The sequence below is a fragment of the Schistocerca cancellata genome, chromosome 1 (assembly GCF_023864275.1).
Source record: "Schistocerca cancellata isolate TAMUIC-IGC-003103 chromosome 1, iqSchCanc2.1, whole genome shotgun sequence".
Taxonomy (NCBI): Eukaryota; Metazoa; Arthropoda; class Insecta; order Orthoptera; family Acrididae; genus Schistocerca; species Schistocerca cancellata.
In genome coordinates this window covers 113,193,925-113,202,355 of record NC_064626.1, presented here as the reverse complement: position 1 = coordinate 113,202,355, position 8,431 = coordinate 113,193,925, and positions in this window count along the sequence as shown.

Genomic DNA, 8,431 nt, shown 5'->3' with positions numbered 1-8,431 from the left:
CGACCCCGGCTGAGCAGCCGGAGGGAGCTGTCGCTTCCCCGGCTGAGGAGCTGGAGAGGGCTGACGCCGCTCCGGCTGAGAGGTGGGGACCAACGTCCCCGGTTGCTTGGGGCACACTGCTCCCAAACTCGGTGTTTTGGGAGCAGTGGAAGAGAGAGCGGCCTGTCCCAGCGGTGGGGCAGACGTTACCTGATTTCTCTGTGGGCCAACAGAGAAGGGAGTCTGTGCAGGAGCTGGTGGCGGCAGTGTGGCAGTAGCATAACTCCTCAACATAGGTGTGGGGTTGAGTCGTTCTAATTTCTTCTTCGCCTCTTGGTAACTTAAACGGTCCAAGGTCTTAATTTCTTGTATCTTCCGCTCTCGTTGATAGACTGCACAGTCTGGTGAGCAGGGAGAATGATGCTCCCCACAGTTAACGCAGGTGGGAGGCGGAGCACATGGAGCATTAGGATGTGGAGGTCGTCCACAATCACGACACGTGGGGCTGGAAGTGCACCTGGAGGACATGTGTCCGAATTTCCAGCACTGGAAGCATCGCATAGGGGGCGGGACATAGGGCTTGACATCGCACCGGTATATCATGACCTTGACCTTCTCAGGCAAGCAGTCGCCCTCAAAGGCCAGGATGAAAGCACCGGTAGCGACCCTATTATCCTTCGGCCCCCGAAAGACACGACGGACAAAGTGTACACCTCGTCGTGCCAGGTTCTCACGTAGCTCGTCATCAGACTGTAGCAGAAGATCTTTATGAAAAATAATCCCCTGGACCAAATTTAAGGACTTATGGGGAGTGACAGTGACGGGGATGTCACCGAGCTTCTCACAGGCGAGTAATGCCTGGGACTGCGCAGATGAAGCTGCTTGTATCAAAATGGCCCCGCTCCTCATTTTGGAAAGAGATGCCACTTCCCCAAACTTATCTTCGAGATTGTGCACGAAGAAAAGAGGCTTAGTCCCCAAAAACGAATCCCCATCAGTTCTGCTGCATACAAGGTATCGTGGCGAATACGGCTCCTGTCTGTCTGCAGCCCTACGTTCCTCCCATGGTGTGGCTAGGGAAGGGAACGACTTCGGGTTATATGTCACAGCATTAAATTCCACCTTACCACGCTTAGAGACATTGGCGGTCGGACGACCACCAGATTGAGATTTCACCCGCTTCATTGCGGGGCATCCGCCCCGATGCCACCCACTCCGACCAGGGGCTCTCCCCACGGGCGCCACCCAGCCACAGCAAAGGCCACCTGGCAGGATGGCCGTTGCCGGGAGTCCCGATGCCCCAGAGAGACGAGCATCGACTCCTTGGCTTACGTGGGGAGGTGGCAGCTCAGGCATCGGCAGTATGATCCCTGTGTTGTCAGGGGGCTACAACCTAGAGGGTACATGACGACCCCACCACAACGGGCTGGCTACCGTGCTGGATTTTGGGTGCCATGGGTAGTCCATAGTGATCGTAGGTGCTGGTGGTGACGCACTAAGGGCGGTACTTACACAATGCATCAGGTGTCTATGCCCAAAATGAGGGATGGAGGGTGCAGGTACGACGCAAAGACGATCAAGAGTGCCAAGATCGTAGGGCACAGAGGACAGATGGTGCACCACGTAAGGTGTCCTTCCCCAAAAGGCTCGTACTTCAGTGGAATTTGGAAAAATGGAGGTCAAACCCTAATGGGGACCATCACATTAAGGCCAAAACGTTTGAGACTCCTTTTAGTCGCCTCTTACGACAGGCAGGAATACCGCGGGCCTATTCTTACCCCCGAACCCGCAGGGGGATGCGCGGTCATTGTCAACAACTCTGCGGCAACCCCCGAATGTCCCTTTCGTAGTGATGTCACCGATACCGACAGCCACGCTGCACACCTGCAGGTTTCCCCGAATGTCGGCCGTCGAGCCGACCATGCAGGACCGATTCCCGTCACTACTCCAACTACGTCCGTCGAGCTGAAACAGTTGTCAGAAGGTGGCGACAGGTCGCGCGTTTCTTGCCCCCCTGACGTTGCGCCCTCCACACCCCTCCCTCCCGGCAGTGACCTATCTGAGGAAGGCTCTGCACACAGCCTCTTGATGGACGTCAAAACCGTTTCTGACGCCGACGCACCTCCCCAAGAACTGTGAATTCTAAGCGGTCGGCACGGAAGCAGAGTGAGGAGGAGATCCGCACTCTGGAAAAGAAATTGCAGCGCACTGGTGGTGGTTGTTGGGATGTTTAAGGGGGACTAAACAGCGAAGGTCATCAGTCCCCCATTCCAAAATCAGGCGAGCCGAAAATCCACGGAGCAGGTAAAAACCAAAGGGGGAGGAGACGTCCCCCCAGGCGCTAAAAGAACACAAATGGAGCAACAAACATTACAGACAAGAACAGGACAGAGGATCACCAGACAGAAAGAAACAGAAGAAAGGAAGACGGCCGGAGACTGGTTGACTGACCACGAGAACAAAAAAGGGAAAGAGCCAACCATCTCACGGCACACCAGAACAGCAACAGACACAAGGACAAAAGACACAGAAAAGGAAAGGTGCAGGACCTCCCTAAATCGAACCATAAAACGGACTACCACGGATAAAATTTAAAACGGCATCAGCCATGGAGGCATCGTCAGATAAAATCAAAGCCAAAGTGCCCGGGAGATTAAAAGATTGCCGGAGTGTGCGCAGTCGAGGACACTCCAGCAAAATGTGGCCGACCGTCAGCCGGGACCCACACCGACACAAGGGGGGATCCTCCTGACGCAACAGATGGCCGTGCGTCAGGTATGTATGGCCGATGCGCAGCCGACACAGGACTACCGAGTCCCTGCGAGAAGCCCGCAGGGAGGAACGCCACACATCGGTCGTCCCCTTGACAGCCCGCAGTTTATTCGGGGCTGTCATGCCACGCCACTCAGCAGCTCACACCCCAATCAGCTTACGGCGCAACACCATCTGCTGGTCGCGAGCCGTAAGGCCGACCTCCAAAGCCGGGGCGTCGATCGCCCCTTTGGCCAGCCTGTCTACACGTTCGTTCCCTGGGATGCCAAAATGACCGGGCGTCCAAACCAGGACCACCGAACGACCAGAACGGGCAATGGCGGAAACAGTCTCCTGAATGGAGGACACCAGAGGAGAGGAGGGATAGCAGCGGTCGATGGCCTGAAGGCTGCTCAGGGAGTCACTGCAGATGACGACGGACCTACCTGAGCAGAAACGCATATGCTCAAGAGCGCGCAATATGGCCACTAGCTCTGCAGTAAAAACACTGCAGCCAGCTGGCAAGGAGCGCTGCTCAACATGAGCAGCATGAGCAAAAGAGTAGGCAGTGCGACCATCAACCAGGGAACCATCAGTGTAGACAGTCTCACAGTCCGAAAATGAGGCGAGGAGAGCAAGAAAACGGCGACGGAGGGCCATAGGCGGAACCGAGTCCTTAGGTCCCTGTGCCAAATCCAGACGGACGGATGGCCGGGACAAACACCAGGGAGGCGTAGGTGCACGGACCCGGAAGGGAGGCGGAATAGGGAATGAACCCAATTCCGACAGCAGGGACTGAACGCGGACAGCGACGGAAAGCCCAGACCTAGGTCGCCGTTCGGGCAGATGGAGGACCATAGCAGGGAAAAGCAGGCGACGATTGGGATGATCTGGCGAGCAATGAACGTGGACAGCATAGTCGACGAGCAGACGATGGCGGCGAATTCGCAGCGGGGGAACCCCGGCCTCCACCAGTAGACTATCCACGGGGCTGGTGCGAAAAGCGCCAGTGGCAAGCCTAACCCCACAGTGGTGTATGGGGTCTAACAACTTCAACACTGAGGGGGACGCAGACCCATAGGCCAGGCTCCCATAATCAAGCCGGGACTGCACAAGGGCTCGGTACAACCGCAGCAGCGTGCAGCGATCTGCACCCCAAGACGTGTGGCTAAGGCAGCGGAGGGCGTTGAGGTGCCGCCAGCATTTTTGCTTCAGCTGAGTAACATGAGGAACCCATGTGAGCCGGGCATCAAACACGAGTCCCAAGAAGCGGCAAGTGTCCACCACTTCAAGCAGGTGGCCGTCGAGGTAAAGTGCAGGATGAGGGTGGACCGTCCGACGCCTGCAGAAGTGCATAACTCGAGTCTTGGGTGCAGAGAACTGAAAACCGTGAGTCAGAGCCCATGATGCTGCCTTGCGAACGGCGACTTGCAGCCTGCGTTCGGCGACTCCCGTAGTCGTGGAGCTAAATGAGATGCAGAAGTCGTCGGCATACAAAGAAGGAGACACCGACGACCCCACTGCTGCTGCCAGACCATTAATGGCCACTAAAAATAAGGAGACGCTCAACACCGAGCCCTGCGGGACCCCATTTTCCTGTATGTAAGAGGAACTAGAGGTGGCACCGACTTGCACCCGGAAAGAGCGGTGCAATAAAAAGCTTTGAAGAAAAGCCGGGAGCCGACCACGAAGACCCCACTCATGCAATGTGGCGAGGATGTGATGCCTCCATGTGGTGTCATACGCCTTCCGCAGATCGAAAAACACGGCAACGAGATGCTGACGTCGGGCAAAGGCCGTACGGACAGCAGATTCCAGCCGTACCAAATTGTCCACTGCAGACCGGCCCCGGCGGAAGCCACCCTGGGAAGGAGCGAGGAGACCGCGCGACTCAAGGACCCAACACAAACGCCGCCCCACCATACGTTCGAGCAATTTGCACAAAACGTTGGTGAGGGTAATGGGACGATAGCTGTCCACCGCCAGTGGGTCCGCACCGGGCTTCAAGATGGGGACAATAACACCCTCTCGCCATTGCGACGGGAACACGCCTTCGCTCCAAATTCGATTAAATATCGCGAGAATGTGTCTCTGGCAGTCCCTGGAGAGATGCTTCAGCATCTGTGCGTGGATGCAGTCCGGTCCTGGTGCTGTATCAGGGCAATCGGCGAGGGCAGCGAGGAATTCCCTCTCGCTGAAAGGAGCATTGTAAGTTTCAGAACGACGCGTGTGGAACGATAACGGCGTCTGCTCGGCCCGCTCCTTGAGAGAGCGAAAGGCGGGGGGATAAGTTGCAGTCGCAGAGCTCGTAGCGAAGTGCGCAGCAAGGTGTTCAGCAATGGCGGCAGCGTCCGTGCACACAGCGCCGTCCAAAGAGATCCCAGGGACACCCGTAGGGGTCTGGTGTCCATAAATCCGCCGTATCCGGGACCACACGAGCGAGGGGGAAACACGGGAGCCCAAGGAGGAAACATACCGCTCCCAGCACTCCTGCTTACGCCGTGCAATAAGACGGCGGGCGAAGGCACGGAGCCGCTGGAGAGCCCGCCTACGGTCGCGAATAGCCTCAGCAATCTCCGGCGACCACCAGGGGACAGCCTTCCTCCGAGGGAGGCCAGAAGAACGGGGGATGGAAGCCTCGGCCGCTGAAATGATGGACGTGGTTAAAACACGAACCACCTCGTCAATGTCACCCTGTGGGGGAGACTCAATGGTTGCAGCGGAAGTAAAAGCTGGCCAGTCAGCCCTGTGGAGAGCCCAGCGGGGCAAGCGCCCAGAAGAATGACACTGGGGCAGTGACAAATAGATGGGAAAATGGTCACTACCACACAGGTCAGGGTGCACTCTCCAGTGGAGGGATGGGACAAGGCCAGGGCTGCAAATAGAGAGATCGATGGCCGAGAACGAGCCATGGGCCACACTGAAATGCGTGGGAGCACCGGTGTTCAAGAGGCTAAGGTCGAGCTGAGCCAACACATGCTCCACGGCCCGACCGCGAACATCGGAGACAGTCCCACCCCATAGAGGGTTGTGGGCATTGAAATCACCCAGCAGCAAAAAAGGTGGCGGCAGTTCGGCTATCAGAGCAGCCAGGACATGCTGTGCGACAACACCATCAGGTGGAAGGTAAATACTGCAGACGGTGATAGCCTGTGGCGTCCACACCCGTACAGCGACAGCCTCTAAAGCTGTTTGTAGAGGTACAAACTCGCTGTGAAGAGAGTTAAGGACATAGATGCAGACGCCACCAGACACCCTTTCATAAGGTGCTCGGTTCTTAAAATAACCCCGATAGCCACGGAGGGCGGGGGTTCGCATTGCTGGAAACCAAGTTTCCTGCAGAGCAATGCAAAGGAAAGGATGACGGCTGAGAAGTTGGCGGAGCTCAGCTAGATGGTGGAAGAAACCGCTGCAGTTCCACTGGAGGATGGTATTAGCCATGGATGGGAAAGGCGTGAAGGGACTGGGGAGGCAGATTACGCCTCCGGGGCCCCTGCTGCTACTGAGTCACCACCTGGACAACAGCTATCTATTGCATCCGAGGGACTGGCGAGATCCATGTCCTCAGCGGACGCCAGGATCTCCACCTCATCTTCGGACGCAGAGGGAGAAGGTTGCGGTGGGACAGGTGCCACCGCAATTTCAGGATGCTTGGGAGCCTTTTTCTTCGACTGCTTTGCGCGCTGAGCCTTAGGTGGTTCTGGCTGGGAGGGCTTCACTGGGTCAGTCTCTGGGACTGAAGACGACCGTGACGCCCTACGACCAGCGACCGGTGGTTGTTTGACAAACTTGTGTGTGTGTGTGTGTGTGTTTGAAGTTTACGGGCGCTAAACAGCGTGGTCATCAGCGCCCAAACGCATAAAAACAGGAACACATGCAGCGAAGGGACTAAGACAAACAGCGAACAAGGAGAACGGCTAAAACACACAGACCTGACGCAGTTACAAATCCTCACACACAGAGGTAAAACGAGAGGAGAAGGGACACACTAAAAAGGAAAGGAAACACAAGGGAAAGAGAACAGAAACCGAAGGGAAACAAGGAGGTAATCGTGACTGGCTGACCTCTTACCTAAAACCCGGGTGAGCCAGTCACCCAGCAGCACATTAAAACCCTCTCCCTAAAATCCGAGGCAACAAATGGGACAGGACACAAAACCGTAAGACCTTAACTACAGTCGTTGCGTCATCTTGTAAAATAGAGGGCAAATCCGGTGGCAAGGAAACCACCGCCCTCTGGTTAGAGAATAAAAGACAGTCAAGTAAAATGTGGCGGACAGTAATCTGGACGCCACAAGAACTGCAGATTGGGGGGTCCTCCCGCCGGAGTAAAAAACCATGTGTTAATGGACTGTGCCCGATGCGGAGGCGAGTGAGGAGAACCTCATCCCGCCTACATGACTGGTAGGACGTACGCCATGGCCGCGTGGTAGCCTTGACCAGACGCAGCTTATTGTCACCGACTGCCAGCCACTCCTCTTCCCAGTGACGCATAACATGAAAACGCAGGAGGGAGGTAACAGCATGGAGGGGGACGGCACATTCAACAACATGAGGGAGGGAACATGCATCTTTGGCAGCCACATCCGCCAGTTCGTTTCCCCTAATACCCACGTGCCCCGGCACCCAGCAGAAGGACACCTCCTTCCCCTGCCGTTGCAGGTGGAGGAGGGCATCATGGATGTTCTGGACGACCGTATCCGCTGGGTACAAGTGTTGCATGGTCTGAAGGGCACTCAGGGAGTCAGAACAGATGAGGAACTTAAGACTGGGAACACACCTCATCTGCTCCAATGCCCGCAAGATCGCAAACAATTCGGCATCAAAGATGGTAAACGCCGCAGGAAGCCGTAACTGCACGACTCGATCAGGGAAAACAACAGCACAACCAACAGAGTCCCCCTGTTTAGAGCCATCCGTAAGTACTGGTACATGGTCGGGATGCTGGTTTAAAATATCATAAAACAAGGAGATAAAAACAAACGCAGGAGTGCAACTCCTCCGGTACTCCGACAAGTCTAAAAGGACGCTGGGCCTCTGGAGCAACCAGGGAGGCAGGCGAGTAAAACCTTGTCGTTGGGGGGCCACACGCTCCACACCAAGGGACTCAAGCAAACGCTTGGCACGAATCCCAAATGGTTTCGTTGCCCTGGGACGACTGGAAAAGAGACGTTCCATAGGCGGTCGGGCAACGGTAGGGTACGCAGGGGAGGTAGGACAGGCAAGGAATTGACACACCCGTCGCACCATGAGGAGTTGCCGCCGGATGGCGAGCGGCGGTTCCCCTGCCTCAGCACACAGGCTGGGGATGGGACTGGTACGGAAGGCACCAGTGGCCAGCCTGATACCCTCATGGTGTACGGCATCAAGAATCTTCAGATACGAAGGCCTTGCTGACCCATACACGGTGCAACCATTGTCAAGACGCGACCGGACGAAAGCCCTATAGAACTGCAGCAAACGCGCCCGATCTGCTCCCCAGGACCGATGGCTCAGACACTTCAAAATATTCAGTGCCTTCAGGGCCCGCACCTTGAGGTCTTTAAGGTGAGGCAACCACGACAACTTGGAATCAAAAGTGAGGCCCAGGAACCGCACAGTGTCGCTAAAAGGAAGAATGGTGTCCCTCAGACGCAATTCAGGGAGGTAAAAAGACGTCGAGAACGATTAAAATGAACACACACACATTTTTCTGCAGAAAA